Source organism: Zootoca vivipara, chromosome 7, assembly GCF_965207765.1.
Source record: "Zootoca vivipara chromosome 7, rZooViv2.hap1.1, whole genome shotgun sequence".
NCBI lineage: Eukaryota > Metazoa > Chordata > Lepidosauria > Squamata > Lacertidae > Zootoca > Zootoca vivipara.
Window position 1 is genome coordinate 62,312,608 of NC_142590.1, and position 25,259 is coordinate 62,337,866.

Below are 25,259 nucleotides of genomic sequence, written 5' to 3' on the forward strand. Positions count from 1 at the left end.
TGCAATGAACTTGGATCAAAGACATTTGCTTCCCATCCTTGAGCCAGGCCTCTATAGCCTCTGACCATTCCCTGCCCTGGGCAAAAAAAGTATTTGCCTTTTGCCGCACACCAAACAACAAGCTCTCTATAAAAAGCAGGATGGCAGAAATCAGTTTCCCCCATGAGAACCCACATTCCCTTCATGATAATCAGGCTGCTTTGTGCCTTAATCAGTAGGCTCTCTGGGGCATTATAAATGTGGTAGTAACAGTTGTCAATGCTTTACGCTTAACAGATGACAATCTAATAAGCTATTATAAGCCACGCTGAGCATAATTATAGTTTGTGGCTGTGTGCTAACCTCCCGACATTTTGCCATAATGTATTGTAGCAACATCTGTAAATGACTCAATAATGATGAATACACATGGCTCAATTCCTGCCGGAGTTAGACAGCTGCTTCCAAATTGTCCACAGACTGCCAGCAACTAGCCAGCTTAGTCTGGTAAACTTCTAAGCAGCTGACTAACTTTGAATGCGGGTGTTTAACTCTGACTTCCCCTCCCACCTGCCTCTTCATGGCGAACTGGCCTGCATGTAGCTGGGTCCCCTGGGACCAGGCTTACATCAGGAGCATTCAGAAGAAAGCGACCCAGGCTGATGGAAGCAAAGAGAGATTTCCCATTTCTTGTGCCGATTTGTCTAAGGTTTTAATTTCAGGAAAGGACTCAAAAGAGCTGTGTGCAAATTGGAGAACAGCAGTGTCGCCCGCATGTCCCCCCCCCATGGGCTTCCTATTGGCATCTGGTTGGTGGTAGTGAGTAACAGGATGCTGGATTAGAAAAGCTTTTGGTCTGACCCAGAATGGCTGTTCTTATGGCAGTGGCTCCCAACTAGAGTGGTGCAGCACCAGTGGAGGCTTTCATCTCCCTGCCTTGTGCTGTAGCAAAGAGGTGCAGCTAGTTGTGTACTCAGCCCTGAATCTGGACACTCAAGCACCATGCATCCGACAGGATGCCAGGATTCCTGCAAACCTGCACAGTACAGCTTTGGGGGGGGTGGCCACCTCCTTCCAGTGCTATTGGGTAGAGTTCTTATTTTCCCCTCCACTTGCTGCAATTGTTGTTACATTTCCATCCCACCTTTCCTTTCCCAAGGAGCCTGAGGTGGTGTATATCAGGCACCCCCAAACTGCGGCCCTCCAGATGTTTTGGCCTACAACTCCCATGATCCCTAGCTAACAGGACCAGTGGTCAGGGAAGATGGAAACTGTAGTCTAAAACATCTGGAGGGCTGAAGTTTGGGGGTGCCTGGTGTACATGGTTCTCCTCCTGCCTATTTCATCCTCCCAACAATGCTGTGAGGTATGTTAGGCTGAGAGAAGCTGACTGACCCAAGAGATTCATGGCTCAGTGAAGATTTAAACCAGGCATCCCCAAACTTCGGCCCTCCAGATGTTTTGGACTACAATTCCCATCATCCCTGACCACTGGTCCTCTTAGGTACGGATCATGGGAGTTGTAGGCCAAAACATCTGGAGGGCCGCAGTTTGGGGAGGCCTGATTTAAACCCATGTCCAGCACTCTACCCACTGTGTTGACACCATCTTTCACTGAGTTATCTGAGTTATCTTTCACTGAGTTAATCTTGTCACTGACCCTAACAAAAAAAAAATCCTTCCAGTAGCACCTTAGAGACCAACTAAGTTCGTCATAGGTATGAGTTTTCGTGTGCATGCACACTTCTAACCAGTTCTGCTCCAACAGATGGACTTCATACATGCACTCGTCTTGTCGGAGGAGCTTTTAGGCTCTTAAGGAAACCAAATACTATCTGTCTACTTGGGGAGTTTCCATGTATACAGACACCCTTATCTTGTCCATGAGTGGCCTTGTTTCAGTGCCCTAAACCTTGTGGGGGCTGCCTGCCTCTCCTTCTCCTTCCCCTGACCCCCACAGCTGCCCCACCTTCTGACAACTCCAGATCACTTTGGGTGAGCTGAGCTGACCTGGGTTGATCCAGGGCAGTCAACCCAATCCAGCCTGAGCCTGAAGCTGCCCATTTCAGTCTGGGATCCAGATATTAGCCAAAGCTAGGATACAGTCCTATTGCTGGTCCGTACAGATTTACTGTCTTTGCAATTGGAGGGAACTATTACTATGAATTCATTAATGCCTCAGTACTGTATCATTCATGACTCAGGATCGATCATCTCAGTTCATTCCAGGACTGTACTTCAATAAAAGATCTAATGGGGTTTAGCCACCAAATCTCTCTCTCTCTCTCTCTCTCTCTCTCTCTCTCTCTCTCTCTCTCTCTCTCTCTCTCTCTCCCTTCCTTCCTTCCTTCCTTCCTTCCTTCCTTCCTTCCTTCCTTCCATTCCCAGCACCAAGCCTAGGAACCTAACCCCAATCCTATACCCCAGAGTGATATGAAAGCTGGAAAGAACTTTTGGTTGTCCAGAGTTAGTTGTCCTTGAAGGGCTTTTTTGTGCCTTTAACAGGTGTGTGGCAGGTTGAAATCCTGGCCTGGCAAGGAGGTGAGTTATGTGGAAAGCTGTCATGTTGCTATGAAAGGCACCAAACCATTGCTAAGAAAGAAGAGACAGGAAAGATGATGAGCCTCAAAGGTGTAATTTAGGAAAGACGGGGGGCAGCCCTCACACCACCTGTGATTACTCCTCAAGAGCACTTGTCTTTCTGCTTCAAAACTCTATTAGAATAAATGCCTTAGGGGTGTATACCAAAGGCACAAGTTCCTGTTGTTTCTAAACAGAGAGTACCCATTTACCCTGCATTGCTAACATTGCTATAGCTCTTGCACTGATTTCTTTTGGTACTGTATTGAAGAAATGTTCTTTAAAACACACTGGTTTTTTTTTCTGGCCTAACTGAAGACCTATCAGTGTGGGAGAAAAGGTCAACCAACCAGGCCATGTTGAGCAGCCCAGTGTAATGTCCATAGTGAAAAGGCATCCTAGGAGGAAGGTATTCAGGGTATGTCTTCATCAGATTTAACTGATGCCTGTCAAATTCAAGAATCTCCAAGGTCCAAAGAAGTCAGGGTTGGCCCAAGACATTTTGGTGCTTGAGGTGGAGCAGCAAACGGTGTCCGCCTCCCCAAAGTAAGGTGTAACACCAGCCAAATTGTTTTGTCACCTGAGACAGAAAATTCTACAAGTATTTTGTAATAAGACTGCTGACAACTTGTCCATTTGCTGCCTTTTTCATGTCTCCCGTAATCAGCTATCTTAGGTGTCCGCCTCCCCAAAGTAAGGTGTAACACCAGCCAAATTGTTTTGTCACCTGAGACAGAAAATTCTACAAGTATTTTGTAATAAGACTGCTGACAACTTGTCCATTTGCTGCCTTTTTCATGTCTCCCGTAATCAGCTATCTTAGGTGACTTCCTCCCTTTGCCTAATTGTAGGGCCGGTGCTGTGAAAAGTATTCACTGGGTCAATAGAGTGACCGGGTATCTAGAGAAAAACAGCATATCAGTTCCTTTAGAAATAGTGCAGAAGAAGACGTGTCAGCAAGTGAAGTTTTTCTTACCACTGACTGTTAAAATCCCATCTTCTGCACAGCTAATAAAAGGTGCAGGAGCCCTGCCCTCCTCTGCTACTGTTCTCTCTAGGGATCAGCAGCACCATTATTTAAACTGGCTTTTTGCCATCCATTGATGGGGGAAAGGCTCCACCCTCCATAAGAATTGGGGGTGGCACTTTCCTTAATCCCTTGTTGCATCTCAAGCCCTTAAGTGAAGAATCATCATTGTGTGCCCTGGTAATGCTCTTTGTCTGTGAAGCAGAGCTGGAGCTGTCACTTGAGCTCAGCTGGATGAGGGAGGAGGAGGAGGGTCTGTTCCTGTGTTGTTTGGTATGCCTGTTGTCTCCATTAGCTTGTAAAAAAAGGAGAGGTCTCACCCTTAGAATGTAATGCACAGCAACCATTTTCACAGGCATGCATAAGTCTCTGATCCCAGAGATTTTGCAGGCAAATGGCAAGCACCTTCTCCCCCCTGCTGCCTCTCCACCAATGACCCAAGTCACAGAATGCCATGCACCATAAAATCCCATTAAACCAAACAGCTACAGTGATCAGGTTCAACGCTCGGGTCAGGTAATTCTGGGTCATGCATCTGACAGAAGAGCCGCACCACTTGATGGGGGAGGAGGAGGGGGGGAAGTAAATTTAAGAAAGCATTTGATGGACTGGTCTATTGATTCAATTTAAAGTGCAGATCTGCATCTCCTTCCAAGTTTATGAAGAATAGGTGGGGGGGGATTTTACATGGTCAGATTCCTAAGCACTTAGAACAGCGTAGAATTTTTGCACTTCACCTGAGGGAACAAACATCCTGGATTCTGTCCAGAGCAATATCCTGAAGACCGCTTGTGCTAAGAGCTGGGATCCTGGCACGCAGCCTGCCGTGCTGGCTGCTCAGTTTTCTACAATGTTGTCAAACACTAACATGCTGTAGCATAACAAATGGAACTCAATTTCAAGGTAGCACCAATTAGCATCCGCTGGCTTCCATGCGATTACCACTCCCGAGAGAGTTATCTTCCAGCCCATGTGAAATCTCTTCCACAATAGCTCCCCCCTTCCTCCCCGCTTCTCAGTCCCTACAGGATACGATTTTGCAGTGTTTAAGTATAATTAAGCAGAGAGCATGCAATAGACAAAGCCCTATCTTTCCCCAACCCAGATTACGATTATTATTGTTGGCGATTATATCAAGGAGTTCAACAAAGCAAAAGGATTAGATCTCTTAAATAAGCAAGTTGAGGGCTTCCACAATTCCCAGATAGAAGAAATTACACTGATCTCAGGGTCTGATATGGAATTGCGGAGGGGGTGGGAGGTGGGGTGGGGGGAGTAGAAACATCAGCCCAGGATATCAGAGCTTGGCAGTGCGAGAAGGCACACAAAGAAGACACAAAGAGAAGTAATACAGGATAACACCCAGAAATACAAACAGCGAAAACATTAAAGCGGAGGGGGGCTATATTAAAGGAAGCATGGACTCAAACAGAAAGTTAAATGAGCAATCGCATGGGGAAATGAGATTAACAGGCTCACATGTGCACATCAATCTATCTGTGGTGAGATTTACACACACGCTGCTCCAGCAGTAGTTTTGCGAAGCAAAAAAAAGAAAAAAGAAAGATGGTAAAGAGCAAACAGCTGCAAAGAGGGGAAATCAGCAGCTTGTCAGTTGCATTCTGCAAAACAATGGAGAAAGCCTTTGCTCTGGTTCGAAGTAGGCATAAGCACATGCTGGGTGTCTCTGCCTCCGTGAAAAATATCTGAAAGCAAAAATCCACATCTCAGCCCCAAAGCTGCCTCAGCTTCTGAGGCACAGTGAGCAAAGGGAAGGAGAGGATTCTTATCAGCACGAAAGGGAAACAGAAATAAAGAAAGCAACTTTGTGAGCTTTCACTTACCAGGCAGGCTTCTGTTCCCGAGCCCAGCTAGCTCTCTGGCACCTTCCTCAGTCTGCTCCACATATGCAATTAGCAGCAGAGATAGGGACTGTGTGCTTCTATGGAGTTTGAGATTCTGTTCCTCGACTAGGCATGAGGTGACTGCAGCTACACTGGAGTCGGCTCAGAGGTCCACATGCACAAAAAGTCTACAAATCTGATCAGCCTCTCTGTACACTGCCTAGGGAGTGATGCAGTCAGCCAGCTTTCAGCTCACATCTGGGCATAGACGCGCATGCACACACATTTCTGCGTGTGCAAATGATTTACACAAGCTCATTACCTGTTTTCAGCACAGTACTTCTATTTTGTCTTGATACTCACAAAAATATTTCTATAAGTTAGGCAATAAAAGAACTGCTGCATTTAGAAGCATAACGTACTGGAATTGTGCATTTTATACCATTCCTTTGAGAGGACTTGATTGATAGCTTTTACACACAGCCAGGTTCTGAAGACACCTTCAGACACGTGCTGATTATATCAGAAGCCACATTATTGCCTCTAAATATAGTTTAACACTTTCAACATGTTTATAGTGCATACTTCTCCTGTTTACTCACTTGTCATAAGTCATCATTTTATACACTTATTTCTAAAAATATAATTCCCTACAACTAACCCTACAGGTCCCATTAGTGGCTTCATTCTATTAACATATTACTCCTTTTGTGGACTTACAAATAAGTTTTTTTAACTGTATGACTTGGAAGTACGTATTTAATTTCCATCCAAGACAGTCCACAAAATTTGAACCTGAACAGCAAAAAGGAAAGTCGTGTATTTTGGCCAAATCATTTTTGGCTCTATTGCATCTCCTGACCTCAATTTTATGCGACTCCTGAGGGCTGCCAAACCTCCCTCATTTTCCTATCCCATCCATTTCCTCCTTATTTCTCCTGGCTTTTAAAAGTTGTATTCCTTCTATGTAGTATCAGAAATTGAACCCCCCACCCATTGTCTGAGAGCAAATTGTTGGCCTGGGGGGGGGAGGTTGTGTGTGTGTGTGTGTGTGTGTGTGTGTGTGTGTGTGTGTGTGTGTACTCGGAAAGGAATTCTTTTCACATGTTTTCCTGAGCAGTAGCTGTATTGGTCTTTTGTACTAAAATGAACCTCCATACACTTAATTGACAGAAACCCCATCAAACCTAATGAGACTGACTTCTGAGTAGCTGTTTATAGCTGCTGTTCCATTATAGGTGTATGTAGCAACATGTTGTTGACTCATTAATAGTGAATCTCTATTTATATTCGTATTTATATTGGACTTTATCCAATAGGCTCCCACATCATTGCATCCACGCTGCCCATTCCATTGGCCACGTTCCATCCATCTCCAATTCCCCTCCCTTGCCCCACCTCCCAGGGTAAGTTAGTTGTGCTAAAAATCACTATTTTAGCTTTTATGTTCAGACTGTGGTTACTGTGCTATCCCAGTGGGAATTTGAACCCTGGCTTCCCAAATCCTAGTCCAACCACTGTAGAGTGTGTTCAACTGATGAAACCACAGCCTTGGCTCCTATATATGATTGCAGACCAATAATCATGGGCGTCAATTTAAATCCATGGGAAAGTACAATGTTCAGGAAAAAAAGTCTTTTGGGAGCCTTTATGAACCCTGCAGCTGCAATGCCATGGGGCATAAGGAATGTGCTTGCAGAGGATATTAACAGAAAGTCATTAACTCAGCTCAGTCTACCCAGAAATGACTGTCTTGTTCTGCAAACAAGCTGATTCACTTTTAATACTGCAAAAATCAACTTCCCGCCACTGGTCAGAACAAACCTTAATATAGCTCTTGAAAATAGCGCCTAGCTGGCATTTCAGGGTGATGTCTAAAAGGAAATTCCAGCATTCGGTCCTGGAAGTGTGAAACGGAGACATGCCATAAATAGAGTGAATGGTAATTTGGGCATTCCAGTGCTTGGGGGAGCAATTCACAAGACCAAACTAGCACATTGAGATTATGGGACAGTCCATGCAACATTTGGTGTGTATAAACTTAAGCATGTTTGTTACCGTACATGTGGCTGGTTACCCCACAAAAATTAAGCAGGTTCACATTAAAATGCAAGCCAAAGCCAATTTCTCCCCTTCCTTCTCTTGCATCCACACAGCCACAAATCCCTGGGAAAGGGCTTTTAAAAAAGCACTGCTTTTTACACATTGAAGACCTTGGGAGGGGGTGAAGAGCTTTTTGAAGCTTCAGTAATCACACAAGCCAATTTAACTTGACGACATTTTTGGCTGGGCACTGGGCACCTTTTAGAGCACAGCTGGGAATCCTTTATCCCGTTGTCTAATTTTATGCGCCTTTAGGCTTGAGATGGGTAATTCTGTCAATTTGTTCTCTCAGTTTCTCACTTTTCCAGTCTTAAATTTGGTCCAAATGTTCACATCAGTTTGCAAACTTTTTTTTTAAAGTCCTCATGAAACTTTAGCATTCTAGTGCAAATTTCTCCAAATATACATGCTTGTTTATAATGCATCTAAGTATACATATATTTGCAAAGCAATGTTTCCTGAATACGTTATTTTCACTAGTATATGCACACTTTACCCGAGTATATGCATTTTGTGCTTATTACCTGGTGGGAGATCTGCATTGCAAAATTCAGAAAAGTGTGAATTTCGGGAAATGGCTGTTTCAGCTTGTGTACTGTTTCAGAAAGTGTGAATTGGGTAGTTTCACTTTGTAATACAAACTGAATTGAATTTCCCTCACATCCTAACTCTCAGCCTACTTTGGCCCTCTGCAAGTGAACTGTCTGGACCTTTGGCAATACAGTACCGTTCTGTCCCTTTCCCAGCAGCCCACTAGTGGTCAGGACAAGAGAGACAGAGATTTTCAGAGAGAGGCGGGGGTGGACCTTCCACTGTTTGCTCTGAGCCCTCCTACTCCTGGCTAGAGCTCTGTTCACAGCTGAAATGCAGCCCCTGGCAGATCTCTCTCTCTCTCTCTCTCTCTCTCTCTCTCTCTCTCTCTCTCTCTCTCTCACACACACACACACACACACACACACACACACACCAGGGAATGCAGTCCTTGACAGAACAAATGTTGCCAGCCCCTGTTGTAGAGCCTTTCTTGTAAGGTAAAGCTCTGAGTCTAGCAGCGCGCCTAGCATTGCACGAGGCATCCAAACTGCAACAGGAGATGCAGCAATAAAGTGTGAAATCAATAGACAATTATTGTCGGTACAGTAGACGCCTATCAATCCAGAGCATCACTTTGGCCACTGAAGAGAGCAAAAGGAGTGTAAAAGAAACTTAAATGACCACAGAAAAAGCTCCATTCTGGGTAGTTTTATAGCAGGGCCACGTCTGCACATATCAGACCCCCAGAGAGTAGCTCATTATCTGGAATGGAAGCAGGTACCTAATCAGAATGTAAAAGATGGTGCTCAGATCCATCAGCATTTCCCATCAGTGCTCTTGGCAATGCCTCGGGAAATGGGCCTCACACACCATGGCAGCTACATACAAAATGCTACATGTGTGACTGATGACAAAGGAAACAGGCTGGCTTTTTGAACCACCCTTCAGAGACATCCTGGAATGGAGACAGGGCAAGGAACAAGCATCCCCGAGGTCTCCTTTACATGCCAAGTACACTTCCATGTTTGAAATATCAGAATGAATTTCCCTTTATATTTTCCTGTAGGTAATTTGTAAATATACTCTGCAGCCACAATTATCCGTTCATGTTACCTGCTATGTTACGGATGCTCCTGATATTAGATTTACGGACACACACATCACATCCACAATATGCCCACAGTGGAGGTTTATAAAATTAAGAATGCTGTGAAGGAAAAGAATAAAGAGAAGTTCTCTCTCACACACACCCCTCAAATAATACTAGAACTCGGGGTCACCCAGTGAAACTGAATGGCAGAGGATTCAGGAGAGACAAAGGGGTGTACTTTTTTGCACGAAGCGTAAGTAATTTATGGAACTCGCTGGTGCGAGATGTGCTAAGGGCATGGTAATTTAGATGCTTGTGAAAGGGGGTTCATGGAGGGTAAGTCTAGCAATGGCAATAAGGCAAAATATTCAACCTCAATGTTCAAAAGCAGCATGCTGCTGAATATATCAGTTGCTAGCTAGCCACAAGGGAGAGCATTAATGCCCCCATGCCCTGCAACGCACACAGTATGGCTACACTATAGTCAAGGGATGATATCCAAATTACTATACAGAAGACACAAAGCAGACTATAGTCCACGTCAAGAGCTTCTGCTGTAATAAACTTGCCAGTCTTTAGGGTGCCACCAGACCCTTTGGCTTGGATCCAGAGGACTCAGTGCTCTTTCACTGGTGCTGGGTGAAGAGGGCAGGGAAGCAATCCTTTCCCTCATGTCTCCTGAAGGGCTGCTCTAGATAGTTGAGGGACTTCCAGAGCAGCATGAGGTGATACAGTGTGAGAAGTGGGAATCTGAGACATTCACCTCATTCCCACCACCTTCTCTCCAACAGAAAGGTCCACTGGATCTCAGGGAAGGGAAGAAGCCTCTCCATTTGTGGAACAGGCAATCTGGATTCCATCACACAATATAGCTCCATCACAGTTTTTTTGCCTGGGGAACATCATCTCCTCCTGAAATGCTGAGCCCAAGGCTAAAATGAATCAGAATGATTCACTTTGATGGTCTAATGCCATTCATCCCAGGCCTGCTGCTTCGCTTGTCAAAACTAAATCCCCAAAGATAGGGCACATCATGTGCTGTGCCAGTACATCTGGCCCTACAGGATATGGTGAAATCTGCCTAGACATGAGACTGTAATAATACAGGAAAAAGCAGTATATGGGGTTCAAATTGAGGGTTCAAATGGTTGCTTGACATGCTATTTTACATCACACTTTTGGAAGGTTTGCAATTGTATGCCTGTAATGGACCATAAAGAAGGCTGATCGCCGAAGAATTGATGCTTTTGAATTTTGGTGCTGGGAGGAGACTCTTGAGAGTCCCATGGACTGCAAGAAGATCAAACCTATCCATTCTGAAGGAAATCAGCCCTGAGTGCTCACTGGAAGGACAGATCCTGAAGCTGAGGCTCCAATACTTTGGCCACCTCATGAGAAGAGAAGACTCCCTGGAAAAGACCCTGATGTTGGGAAAGATGGAGGGCACAAGGAGAAGGGGATGACAGAGGACGAGATGGCTGGACAGTGTTCTTGAAGCTACAAACATGAGTTTGACCAAACTGCGGGAGGCAGTGCAAGACAGGAGTGCCTGGCGTGCTATGGTCCATGGGGTCACGAAGAGTCGGACACAACTAAACAACTAAACAACAACAACAATGGGAAATTATGGGTGGCATCCTTGCCACAAGCAGTCTGCAATCTAGGCTGAGTAAAGGCTGCTCACTTGGCCTTTGCTGATCATTAAGTTATAGTGGCCTTCAGTAAACCTTGATCACCTGGACTTTTCAGAAAAGAAATTTAATCTACTCATGCTTTATGTTTTTAAAAAACCCAGCTTTACCCCCTGAAGATAGATTGAAGAAAGCTGCATGAAAGTGAAATTAATTTCTGCCTCTGGCATAAATTACACCATCTAGACATTTGGAAGAGCCAGTCTGAGCTACCCTCTGGCATTATGTCTTTAGGTCCACATGGTATGACTCAACTAGACAGATCACTACTAGGCTTCAAAGGTGGGGTCGTGCAAGTTAGAGGAGACAGCACTAGAGGAGGCACAACTTTAACCAGGAAGCATTGCGTGATCGAGATGGTAGAGAGCAGCTATTCCTGTTTTGCAGTGTGCTGTAAATGTTGATGTTCTGCAGGCATTGTGTGTTGACAATAGAATAATACATTGTGCTATACAACAGGGTGGGGCACTATTCCTGGTCTAAGCAGAGCCACCATTGTCATAGATGAAATAGTGACATTATAAGAAGTGAAATGGGATATAAAGGAAGCATAGGTAAAGGGACCCCTGACTGTTAGGCCCAGTTGCAGATGACTCTGGGGTTGCAGCGCTCATCTTGCTTTACTGGCCGAGGGAGCTGGCGTACAACTTCCAGGGCATGTGGCCAGCATGACAAAGCAGCTTCTGGCGAACCAGAGCAGTGCACAGAATCGCCGTTTACCTTCCCGCCGGTACCTATTTATCTACTTGCACTTTGACGTGCTTTCAAACTGCTAGGTTGGCAGGAGCTGGGACCGAGCAACGGGAGCACAGAGCAGATGTGTCCAGGGCCATCTTAAGTATATTTGGCGCCCTGGCGCCGTGGTGCGACGGATCCCTCCAGCGCCCCCGCCCTGCCCCTTTTCCTAGTGCAGCGGGCGGAGCTGCGTGGGCAGGCACAGTGCACAGTGCAGCGGGGGGTGGAGCTGCGCGGGCGGGCAGGCGCCCTGGCGCCCTGCGCGACCCAGCCTGGCCGTAGGGCCGGCCCTGGATGTGTCCACACAAAACAAAAACAGAAGCATTTGAAAAAGAAAAGGTAGTCAGTAAGGGGAATTACAGAGGCCCTAAGGAAGGGGGGGAGGTAACCCAAGGCATCGGGGCAGTCACCAGGAAAGTAGCAGAAACAACATTCTTTGCCTGATTGATAACTCCAATTCTGGCACAACTACACTGGCTTCCAATTAGTTTCAGGGCTCAATTCTGGTTTTGACCTCCAAAGCTTTCTGAGGTTCAGAAGCTCAATACTTCAAGGATCACCTCTTTCAACATGAACCAACCCAGACCCTGAAATCATCATCTGAGGCCCTTCTCTGTGTGCCTCCTCCATGGGAGGTCCAGACAGTGGCAACATGAGAATGGGCCTTCTTGGTGATGCCTCTCTGCTTGTGGAGTGCTCTCCCTCAGGGAAGCCCTCCTGGTACCACCTTCATCCATTGTTAGATGCTAGGCAAAAAAGAAAAAAGAAAATTACCTCAATTTTAAAATATTTGTGGCCTCTTTAGTGGGGCAAGACCTGCAAGTCTTTTATTTTGTAAAGATGTGAGGTTTCTAAGGTTTTTATTGATTGTATTTGTTTTTGGTATTTTTATGGTGTCTGTAAGTTGATTCAAGGCATTTTCATTATTCAAGCAACTTAATAATAGTAGGTAAAGGACCCCTGGGTGGTTAAGTCATAACACACACACAGCAGACCCCATAAGGCTATAAAAATGGTGTCTGTAGAGTCATGTCAGAAATTTACAAGCTCTCACAGCTGTAGCTGAAACAGATACCCTTTTTATTGGTGCAAAGAACATTATTCCATGACTCTGATCCATTGATTTGTGTATAATACTACAACATAAGGAATTGCTGAATCAGCATGCAAGCCTACAAATTTAACACAGGAATAATTGACCCTAGTTCCAAGCTAGTAATTGGGGCCACATTATATTAAGTGGTTCGTGAAATACAGCTTTAGCATTAGTTAATTCCCTCTGCAACATGCTTGCCGAAATGTTTATATCAATAACTTTCTCCCATTAAGTGCCTTATTTTGCTAATTGACTTAATTATCTGTTTAGAGTAACTAGCAACAGCTTGACACTTACCTAATCTAAACATCGCTGCTGTAAAATCCACAAGAAAAATACCGCAAGAAAAATTAAGGTGTCATAGGCAACAAATCTGGAATCTGCAGTAGCACTTTCCATAATATTGTAAATTCCTTTTGGCCTTTTTTCTTTTGCTTGCTGTTGTTCTATGCTAAGAAGGCTCATGATGAAGTGTGAGCCTTAGAAAGAAGTAAGGTTCTTATAACTGTGGATTTTTACCCCATAGTCCACCAGTGGTTTTTCAAATTAGTTTCACACCCCAAATTTCATGTGTAGGGAGAAGTAACATCTCAAGATCAGGACTGCTGGACCACTGTCTGCTTAATATTCTTTTCTAAATATTTTTATTGGTTGTCATAGTTGCATAACAACCAGGGACGTAGGAAGGGGGCGCAGAGGGGGCGGCCTGCTCCAGGTGCCACTCTGGAAGGGGTGACAAGATGGCCCCTGCCTCCCCCCAGCTGTAGAGCGGCCAAGGGCGCATGCAGTCCGTATGGATGCCGCTCATGCACGGCAACTGTACGGACTGCCACGCATGCGCAGTCCATACGGGATGCTGCACATGCACACTCTGTACGGGCTGCCACACGTAACCAGCATCCTGTACGGATTGCGCATATGTGGCATTCCGTATGGAGTGCGCACGCACGGGATGCCACACATGCGCAGTCCGTACGGGCTGCACCACCCCGGGTGCCAGAGAGGGTTCCTCCGCCTAGTCAACTAAACATAATCATAACACCCCTTCCCCCCCACACACAATCTTGCCAGCTACCAGATAAGTATTCGTGTCTTTGTAATATTCATTCCTGTTTTAGTTTTTCTACAGGATTCTCCAATCTTTTCCTTTCAGGGTTGTTTGGAAGTATCCATCCACAGTCCTCTCCTCCAATTGCAGTATCAAGAAGTATACATTGTCAAAAAATCCAGATTTGTAGCGATGCTGCTGGTAACATATGCCGCTTTGCTTTGATAATTTGCAAAACCCAGTCCTACAAGTATCACATGGAACTGAGTAATATTTCAAAATATCAATGGGATTGATGCCCAAGTAATTTATTTAGACTGGGCGTGAACCCATACCACTGCTTCAGGGCAATCCAAAGGTATTAGCAAATGCTGCATCCAAGCTACCCTAATTTTGGTACCTTATGCTCAATTTAGTCTTCATACAGGACTGCCAGTTCAGCACTTAAAATTGCAGTGATGAGTCTGGTGAGGCTTGTAAGCTTCTAAAACACATCAATAAATTCAGAAACTGAAAACACTTTTTGATTTATTCCTTGGTTAATAGATCTGCCCCAAATATATCAAACTCCACTGAGTGAAATGGCTCAATACCTATTGTTATTAGAGGCACAGTCAATCTTATCTCCACAACAACAGGTAGCCCATTAGACACAGACCTGCCAGCTGCTGTTGGTCCATTATGGCACCAACCATTTTTTTAATTACAGTCTGGAGTTTATCATCTTTGCTGTGTGTGCTGCAACCTTTCATGCAGCAGTGAGGTCTGACTCACTTTACACACAGAGTTGCCTCTCGCTCGGTTGCCTGCTTCAGAGAATCAATGACAAATCGCTATCCATGGGCTTAAGTAAACAGCAGGGGCTACTATTTCCATAGCAAATGGTAAGCTGCACAGCCATTCAATAAGGCAACAACGTATATAACAAGCTGGTGCAAAATGCTGCAAGCAAGAGATGTCAGACTGAAATCATGGCCAGTGCCACAGGTTTCCACTGAAGGTGTAAATAAGAGAGTCCTTTTTAATAGAATAGGTGGCTTATACAGACAAAGGCACACTCCCACATACACCCAAGGCTCCTGGAATTTCTAGCTATGGGATTAATGATTAACCTTTGATAAGCCACTTCCTCAGTCACCCATCTGTAAAATGGGAATGTCAGCTACTTTACATGAGGTCTGGGAGGATAAGGGTACTTAAGCTTTTGATGCCAGTTCTGTTCTCCAAGGTTCTTTAAATGCTTATGCTTTTTGTCTTCAGGGCTTACGCACAATTACTTTTCCTCTGCACTTTCCAGGCAGAGGTCCGCACTTTAACACTCTTGTGTCTTTTTTGTGTTTTTTTGCTCTGAGCTTTCTCTGTGAAAACCCACTCTTTAAAGCTGAACTGGAGCAAATGTCAGTTCAGGTTTTATGCAGATCTGACTAAGCAAAAAGACAAATAAAAATCACAGAATTTGCCTGGGAAGAGTGGATGAAAGGTAAGTGTGTATATTTAATTTTATTGTGTACTATCATAATTGAATGGATTATTGAATATTACTTTATTTGATATAAATTGTTATGACAGATTGTTATAAGGTTGTGGTCTTTGTTGTTTCTTCAGTTTGTAAACCGCCTTGGTGTACAAATTAAAAGTATGATGATGATGATTGATGATGATAATTTGGTGCTGTATGTTTTAGACCGTTTTGTGCTTTCTTTTTAATGGAAAGATGCTAACATATAAAAACAACAGCAGCAACAGCATTTCACATTAAAATGAGAAGAATATGCCCACTGATCAGCCAGTGCTGGAAAGGACAGCTTTCACATTGCTGCTGCTTCTGTTTCAAAAAGCATCCTGTGTTTTACATCATATTGTGTTTCAAAAATCTGCTACAGGTGAATTGGAACTTGCACTGATGACCAAGCCGTGTTTTCTTTCCCTTTGTTCTGCAATATGCATTAGGAAGCACCTTCCAGCCCAAAGTGCACTGATGTGCACATCCAGTTGCATCCCTGGTAGCACACATCTGATAACAGACCACTGATGTAAACCTCTCCCCCCCCCCCATTTGTCTTTCTTGCAGCCTGTTATCAGAGGCATCTTATTCTTGCTGCAATAAGCAGCTTGGATGTGACAAGTCCATATTCAATCCCACCCAACATTCTTGGCCTCCCCTGATGTTCTGGCAGTGAGTGTCACAAGCAAACAGCATGTATTTTGCCCAAAACCTGTTACCTCACCATTTCACCGGGTGTCGTTTGCTTTTGTGTTTTGACAAAGAGCAGACTGAGTGTTCACTTTGCCTGCATTGCACCAACTGCTATTTTAACATACCTCAGTTTTCCTTTCTTCTTTTCCCTGAAAAGTGTCTCAAGCTCTCAGAATTTCCTTCTGCTTGACTCCACCCTAGCCTGCAACGCACAATCACTTGCTCTTTCCTGATTCCATTGACTCCCACCTCTCAGAAGCCCCTGGAGAAGGAAACACTAAAGGGCTGTTAAGGCCTTTCAAACGCTTGTGTTTGGACGTTCTTGGTTGTGCCTCTTCCTGTCCATGCACCCCATAATTAGCCTGTCTCCCCCACCACTCCCCCAACTCCTCCTTCCCTTTGCCTTGGGCAAGTTCAGCTTCCAGTGAACTCCTTTCCCAAGCCTCCCTTGAAAGCTATTCAGTCTTTCTGTGCATGATCACAGTTCTTCCCAGACATAACGCCACCTATGCCAGTTATATCCAGCGGCACTCCCTGATACCAGCATTTTCAAGGGTTGCCTACGGTGCAGTTCATCAAAGTTTAAACTTGCCTAGAGTTGGTTTTCTAGGCTAGCACCAACTTTGTATTTGATGATCTCTAGTTCTTCACGTTTGTATCAAAAACAAACCCTTAATTAGGCATATCAGTGGGTTATCAAGTGCCAAATAGTCTTTCTCAATGGTGTCCTCTTCTTGCAATTGCTATGTGTTTTTTAAAATGTACTTCATCATGCAGAGAGATGTAAATCAGTGTGCAAAACCCATGCTGCCAGATACCCCAAATTAATGACAGAAAGTGAACCGCTAAGAAAACAGGCACAACTGAATAGGCTGTTACTTAAAAAAAAGCAACACACAACTAATGGATAAAGGCAGATGTGGGAAAAGCAATGTGACAACAGCTGCCAACAGCTGAATATGGAGTAGGGGTGCTTGAGGAATTTAATCTTTTCAAATTCCTATATGAAATTACCCGATCCACACACCTCAGACTAATTTACAAATTGGAACTTCGCTACATAGCTGCCAAGTTATCCCTTTTTAAAAGGGATTTTCCCTTATGCTGAATAGGCTTCCTCGCGAGAAAAGGGAAAACTTGGCAGCTATGCTTCGCTACCTCCCAATTTTGCACTTCTCCAGATATTGTGACCCAGTTCTAGGCACCATGAATGCATCAAATACACTTTTTATATTTAAATTTTTTTGGATTAAATACAGAATTGTGGGTAAAGACAAGTGAAAGTGGCATGGACCAGAAATTTGATGCATGGAGTTCACTCAGAAGTTGTTCTCAGTGTAATATTGTTTTGTGCTGCACTGAATTGATTTCATGAGGTTATCTGCTGGTGTACCACATTGCTATGTTATTGGTGGGTCAGGTGTGGTTGTGTTTAAAATCAGTGTAGGCCAAAATAGTAAACCAGCAAACCCGCAGGCATCATGAGATTATACAACAGAATACCATGTGTTTTCACTATCAAGCCACATCAAATGTGTTTATTTGAAGTCAGTGAAAATGAGTAAATAGTTTGCCTCTCTTCTAACCATGTTGCATTATGGTGGGGAACATTTGCTCCTTTTTTTTTTAAAAAAAAGATGCAACTACTGTACTACATTTCAAGCACAGGCTTGGATCCAGAGCTATGTGAGTGAAAGTCCAGTGGGACAATGTGACACTTTTTCTGCCTCTTCCTTCCTGACCCCCCCCCCCTCAATTTTTCTACTGACACAGTGGCCTGTTTCTGCTGAAATTCACCTCCTTCCAGTACAGTCCTCGTGCCACACTCTGAAGCATTCCAGAGGGTCCCTTGACTCTTTAGAGCAGCTTCTCAGGGTTTGCAGGAGGCTGCAGTGGGGAGGACAGGGTGGGAATGCCACACTATGAGTGCACTTCCATGGGGAGACCTGTGGCTCCAACCCACAGTTTAAGAACATAGGAACCTTTATTATACCAGGTCAGACTATTGATCTATCTAGTGCAATGAAGATTCTTATACTGTTTGGCAGCAGCATCCCAAGGTTTCAGACAAGGTACTGCCATACAAGGAGATTTTATGAATTGAACCTGGGATCTTCTGTATGCAAAGCAGGTGCTTCATCACTGAATTATGGCCCTTTCCAATAGTCCTAAGCCAACTCTGAGATTCCAAGTCTAATTGCTATTGGCCAGGGATGGGATGACCAACTTCTGCTTGGCAACCACTGAGACTTTAAGCGTATACTAACTTTTGGTTCTTGCTTGAGTTGTACAGAATATTTTTCCAGACCTCAGAATTCCTTGGTTTCCCCTACTGTGGTCCACTTCACTTTCTGCTCTGTCTGATTGGCAAAAAATACACATTTACAAGTTATTGCCTGCAGGTTGTAACACATGGGAAATTACCAGTGCGGAAATATGCTGCATGCAGGCTCAGATAACACAGGGAGACATTAAGGCATCCCGGAAGGAAACCTCTTATTATCATAGCAAAAGTGCCAGGCATATGTTGGCTGGTTGCACTCAGCCCATTATACAAATGTTCTCATCCTGCCCTCCTGCCTCAGTTGTGCAGTCAGGCATTCTGGAGTCATCAATATTGGCCTATGGGAGTCTTTCCTGTGAGCATTGCCTCAGGACTGATTATCAGGGACCACAGAGAAGAAAGTAGGCTAGCATCTCATGGAGCTCTCCAATAGTTCCAAGAGAATTTCACTGCTGTTCAAAGCGGCGGGAGGGTTTTGTAAGTCTGTGTACAGTACTAGAAAGCCATATTTTCTCTTTCAACCTCTCAATTTGTCCTATCATCAGCTTGTGTTTTATACAATATATGGGCATAAGAATTATGTGTAAAGTATAAAAACTTGATTTTTCAGGTCACCACGAGCCTAGATTGTTTGACAACATACAAATTCATGTATTGCTTATATAGAACAGATATGAATGGCCTATTCTCAATGCACACTGTGGGGTGGGGAGCAGTATTGGGTGACCAAGCAAAGAATGGTCATCTAAATTCATAAGTCATGGAGTTTGAAGCTACTAGCCCAGCCTTCTCTAACCTGATGTCTTCCAATCATATCTCACTGTTGACCATACTGGCTGGAATTAATTTTGGATTTGCTTCTTTTTATGATTTTCTAGATCCATTTCAATCAGTGTTTAAGCCTAGTTTTGGCACTGAAGCTGCCTTTTCATAAAATAATAATAATTACACACCACTTCATTGTAAAAAAGCACCTCAAAGCGGTTTACAAAAAAACAAAACAGATTAAAATTACCTCCACTATCTAAGCATCTTTCTTTCAACTGTGCTGTTTTGAATCATCTAACAGAGGGCGTTCTCAGTAGTGGCGCCCACCCCATGGAACGCCCTCCCTTCAGATGTCAAGGAAATAAACAACTGTCTGACTTTTAGAAGACATCTGAAGACCGCCCTGTTTAGAGAAGTTTTTAATGTTTGATGTTCTATTGAGCTTTTAATTCTGTTGGGAGCCGCCCAGAGTGGCTGGGGAAACCCAGCCAGATGGACGGGTTATAAATAATAATATATTATTATTATTATTATTATTATTATTATTATTATTATTATTATTATTATTTCAGCTTCCTAGGATGTCCCTGAGTTCTGGTAATATGAGGGAGAGGGGGGGAATTATCTGTCCATTTCCTCCTCATTATGCACAATATTATACTCTTCTTACTTACAAGAGAAAAACAGGCGAATATTCAGAGGATAGGTTGAATTATTCACTGCTAAAATAGGAGTAATGATGTTATCAAAGCACAAATTTCACTGTTTCAGTATATGAATATTTCCAGATTGTAATGCTCAATTGCATTCTGCATTAAGCACTATTCCCCTAAGAAGTACTTATCTAGCTCAAATTGTAAACTAAGCTTCTGGACACATGCATATACTGGGCACCAGGGGGAAATGGAGTTCTTTCAGAGTGTCCTCCTGGTAACAGCTACTGCCACTGACCTCCTGAGAAGTAGGATGGGAAGGGAAGAGGGCGTAACTCATGAGGGTGAGGTCTCCAGGCTTGCAAGGGTGGGGAAAGCATACTGCCAATAATGCCCTTGGATGGTGCAGTAGGATTTCTGAATTGGGCTCAGAACATACGAGTCATTTGCTGAGCCAAATTCCAGACACCCTTACCTTTTGCCCTGTGCTTTCTAGACAGAGGTCCACACTTCCCCAGTCTGTGTCTGAGTGCCTTCTCTTTTTGTGCCTTGCCACTTTCCAAGGAAAACCCACTTAATGCGGAATTGGAACAAATAGCAACTTGTTTTTCCTCCACAGACTTGTTGTCGGTAGTAAAGAGAGGGTTTCTGCAGGGAAGGCTCTGAGGCAAGCAAACCAAAAAACACCACTCAGACACAGAGCTTTAAAGTACAGACTTGTGCTACAAACACAGCACAAAAGGAAGTCTGGATGAGCCCTGAGCCAAAGGGAGTCCATCCATTACTACCAAGAAGAGCTCAGCGCAAATCTCTATATCAGTCATCCTCCAAAAGTTCCATTTTTTTCCCATTCCTTGCTCAGATTGTGCTGTGACATCTACAGAACTTTTTCCTTTCCTTTTCAATTAATTAATTTGTTTTTTTCAAATTAAAATTTTACAGAGATATATCAAACATAAATCAAGGAATCTCCTGGACTTCCACCCTTCCCTTTGTGGGTCCTATTATGAACCATTTCCTCCTGCACCTGCATCTTTTATGATGGTCCATAGAATCATAGAGTTGGAAGAGACCACAAGGGTCATCCAGTCCAACCCCCTGCCAAGCAGGAAACACCATCAAAGCATTCTTGCCATATGCCTGTCAAGCCTCTGCTTAAAGACCTCCAAAGAAGGAGACTCCACCACACCCCTTGGTAGCAAATTCCACTGCCGAACATCTCTTACTGTCAGGAAGTTCTTCCTAATGTTTAGGTGGAATCTTCTTTCTTGTAGTTTGAATCCATTGCTCCGTGTCCACTTCTCTGGAGCAGCAGAAAACATTTTTTCTCCCTCCTCCATATGACATCCTTTCATATATTTGAACATGGCTATCATATCACCCCTTAACCTTCTCTTCTCCAGGCTAAACATACCCAGCTCCCTAAACCGTTCCTCATAAGGCATCGTTTCCAGGCCTTTGACCATTTTGGTTGCCCTCCTCTGGACACGTCCAAATCTTTTACATCTCCATTGTGTCCAGAATTCACCCTTAAACTACAAGTGATATTCCAATCCTACTCACAATTTTAACTGTTTACAGTGGTCTTTAAGTTAAGTTATAGATTTCCCCCATTCCTTATTAAAATTTTGGTCTTCCTGATTTCTGATTCTTCTGGTCATTTTAGCCATTTCAGCATAGTCCATCAACTTCACCTGCCATTCTTCTCTGCAGTTCTTTTCATGGCAGACCTGATAGCTCTCTTAACACAAAGACTCAATCTTATGTCTACTGGGATCTAGGTCAATCCATGGGAACATAGAAAGATGCCTTACAGTGAGTCAGGTCATTGGTGCATCTAACTCAGGCATAGGCAACCTTGGCTCTCCAGATGTTTTAGAACTACAACTCCCATGATCCCTAGCTAACAGGGCCAGTGGTCAGGGATCATGGGAGCTGTAGTTCAGCCTATGCCTGATCCACCTCATCATTGCCTACACTGAACTGGCAGTGGGTCTCCAGGGTTTCAGACAGGGAACGTTTCCAGTCCCATCTGGAAATGCAGGGAATTGAACCTGGGATCTTCTGCATGCAAGGCACTGCAAGTCTTGCGAGATCATCTGCATTCTAGCAAGCAGCAAATACTTCTGATTTGTCAGGGAAACACAGTATGGACTCAGGCGCCCTGAATACCTGCACTTCCCTGGCTCCCTGGTGCCTGGGAAACTGTTATGGCAGCATTCAAGGCATCAGGGCTGGATGGAAATGTGCCAACTTGGATTAAGATCCAAGCCGGAGAAGAACTTTTAAAGAAAAATGCACTTGCTTCATAATGCCACCAAATCTTCTAAGCAAGATATTCCAAGACAGGCAGTTATGAATTTCAGCACCATCTCTAGTAAACGACACAAGGTTGCTTGTCGAAATCAGGAAATTGTTTGCACTCTGCTGTGAACAGCAGGTCGATGGGCTGCTCTAAAGCAATAGTGGAGCTACCTCAGCAATCAGGTAAACCCTGCTGAAATCACAGCATCCATCCCGATAGTCAGCCGTTTGCAGGGATATAGAGCAATCAACCAGAGATGGGTTCAGGTGAGCAACTCTGAAACGTAAAGTTTTTGTGAACTGCTTCAGAGAAGCAGTGTATTATTTCAGAAATGTTGCTTGCCAGGACCCCTTGAATGCCAAACGTCTGTTCAGTTATCCTTCCACATTCCAAAGAAAAGAATGCCAGGCAAGTAAAATGCAAATCCCATAGCAAGGAGAAAAAGACAGTCAGAAGGCGCGCGCGCACACACACACACACACACACACACACACACACACATGTGCCTGGGACTAGGGACAGGGCTACCAGTCTGGGGCAGATGTGAGTCCAGCTATCTTTCTCTTGCTTTAGAAACTCATCTGCACTCATGAAATTGCAAGGACTCAACTTTCCATTTGGAGCTTATTTGTTGTCACACAAGGAAAGCTGCTGCAAATATCCAACCTGCTGCCCACCAGATGTTTTGCCAACCAGGTGCCCTCCAGCATGCTGGCTGGGGCTGATGGGAGTTGTCATCCAAAACATCTGAAGGGCACCAGGTTGGCAAAGGATTCCATCAAGCAACAAGCAAAGAATTCCTGTTCATGAAGGCGTCCTGTTGGCTTTCCACAGTCAGGAAAGTCTGGCCTAGGATAGTTGATTTTTAAGCATACCTTCCCTAAGGGCATGTCAAAGGCAATTCCAGGAAGCAGCTATGATTCAGACCAGTGTTCAAGCCCTGTGGTGACGAATGTTTCAACAGGCATAAATTGTCTCTACTTGTGGCTGGAGATGGCACAGAACTCTCCCTGGTCCTGTGGGGCACATGGGTGTTGCTGTGCATCTTAATATAAAACTGGTAAGGCACTATAAGAAAGTCTGTGTTAAGAACATGAAAGCAGACCTATTGCACGAGACCTGCTGGATCAGACTGCTTTCTGTTGCCAACAGTGGTCAGATTCCTCTGAGAAACTCACAGACAGGCCACAGAAGTAATTGCCCTCTGTTGTGGTTTGCCCATGGCATTCAGTAAAGGGCAATATTCAGGGCTGTCTTAAGCATATGCGGCACCGGGGTGCAAAGATCCACCCAGCGCCTCCCTGGTTGCCCAGTCCCAGGCACGCAGGAGGGCGGAGCTGGCTAGCCAGCTCAGCGTCTCGCTGGCTTGGTCACCCCCAAACTCGCGGCGCAGAGCCGCCAGCAGCAGAAGAGCCCACTGTGGCGCTCTGACCGATGGGCGGGCTCTTCCCTGGACTCAACTCTCGAGCCCCAGACTCTCAGCCTGGCGCCCCTGAGAGCCTGGCACCCAGGTGCCCCACACCCCTAGCGCCTATGGGTAAGACGGCCCTGGCAATATTGCTTCTAGTCTGAATGTCCATTTAGGTATCACAGCTAATAACTGTGAAGAGACTCATCCTCCTATGTCTACTACTGTATGATTTAAAGCAATATTTTAAACCGGTTTTGACCCCAGGGGGAAGCATAATATCAACCCTAAGAATACTCCTACTATCTAGCATGGGGTTAAAATGAGATTCCTTGGTGGCTTTTACTGCCACTGGAAAGTCAAGTTCAACTCAAGTCTCTGAGCTTTTCAATATAGCACTGCACCCCATTTACTTCTTTGATAGAAGCTGCACTCAGTTAATGAGTAAAATGCACTTTCCCCCTCTTTTTTACTGCTAACCACAGAGCTGTCAAAATGCAAGGGTATCCAACACCTTGTGCTAACTAAAAGGTGAAACTGAGAACTCAAAGTACACAGGTAAACAGACTCAGCTTGATTTTGCTAAAAGACTTCCTAAAAATGGGTGCACCCCCACCCTCTTACACTCTTTGAACAGGGAGGAGGTGTTTCTACACATTTTCTCCCTGCTTCCTTCCATTTATTTTGAATATTCTTTCACTTTGAGTATTCTTTCACTTAGTAAACATTACAAGAACTTGCTGTTTTCAACAGGTTTCTTCGGACTCCCCCAACAACACACATCTGCAGAGGATTTAAAATGAGATAGAGGGAAATGCCTGGCATAAAGTGGGCATTTGTACAAGCTTCACCTCCATGACCACCTTCTTCTCCCATAGCATCATGTGAATAGGAGTCAAGGAGCAGTTAACAGGGGAACAGAGGTCACTGTACCTGGCTCAGGGCTGCTCAGGTCTTGAAACAGGAGGAACTCCTTGCAGGTGTCCAAGTCCAACTGGGGCAGGCTCTTCTTACGGCAAAGGTCGGTGACAATCCGAGCTGCCGTCTGACACTGGCTTTCCTCCTTAGCGACGCTCATTTCCCAAGCTGCATCTCCCTTTGCCTCCTACCTGGCTGATTTGGAAAGATGAAAGTAGGAGGGCAGAGTCCCAGTCCCAGTGCCACACACCCCGGGACTCAGGGCTCCACTAGCGCCTGCATGCCATCGCAGTTCCTCTCTGCCCAGAGACAACCGTGTGGCACAGGCTGAGGTCAAGGCTGAGGCTTGACCACTTGAGGTCACTTTTGGCACACCACGGCTCGCTGCAAACCAGCCCGTGCCTTCTGATGCTCTTGTTGCATTCAATAACAGAGAACTGCATTTACTGCCAAGGCGTGTTCTGCACAGGGATCCTCCTCCTCCTCCTCCCCAGTTCAGTTTCATCCCCTCCTTGCACACTTTCAAAGCCTCCTTCCAGAGAAGCTGTTTAACCCCTCAGTGGGTGTACCTTCTGTATCAGGTGGTGGAGGAGACATTGCAGCTACACGTACAAAGGAGAGAACGGGAGCGCTGAGATCTTACAGCACAGAACAGCTTGTCACAACACAGAGCTGAAACTGAGCAGCACCATTGGTTGCTACACACGCTGCTTCCAGCACAAGGGAGGGCACAGTTTTTATTTATTGGCTTAGCCCAGCCCTAACATTGCAAATTGCTAATAGGGGGCCAGCCTTGTTTTGTGTACAGTAATTAGATCATTGTTTTAATTTACAGTACCACTTCTGGGTTCCCACTGTCAGACCAGGCTGTGCAACCAATCCACACATAGAGAAAGCGCCAATTGTCAGGCATGAGCAACGATCGCATAATGGGCAATTAATACAATACCCTGTAGAAACGAACTCAGGAGTGGAAGAGGAGGAGGAAGAGAATCTAAC

The 25,259-nt window shown here is 44.7% G+C and overlaps 1 protein-coding gene across 3 annotated transcripts in view; it reads right to left on the reverse strand.

Annotated features, from left to right (window-relative positions):
- The window catches only part of SYT6 (synaptotagmin 6), a 127,305-nt gene extending 121,629 nt beyond the window's left edge, over positions 1 to 5,676 (reverse strand). For 2 of the 3 annotated variants that reach the window (XM_088674409.1, XM_088674407.1), the window contains exon 1: positions 5,431 to 5,566. The gene's annotated coding sequence lies outside the window, so the exon portion shown is untranslated. Of the gene's footprint in view, positions 1 to 5,430 lie in introns of all 3 variants that reach the window. The other variant, XM_088674411.1, reaches the window with a different exon arrangement.
- Positions 5,677 to 25,259: the final 19,583 nt, after the last annotated feature.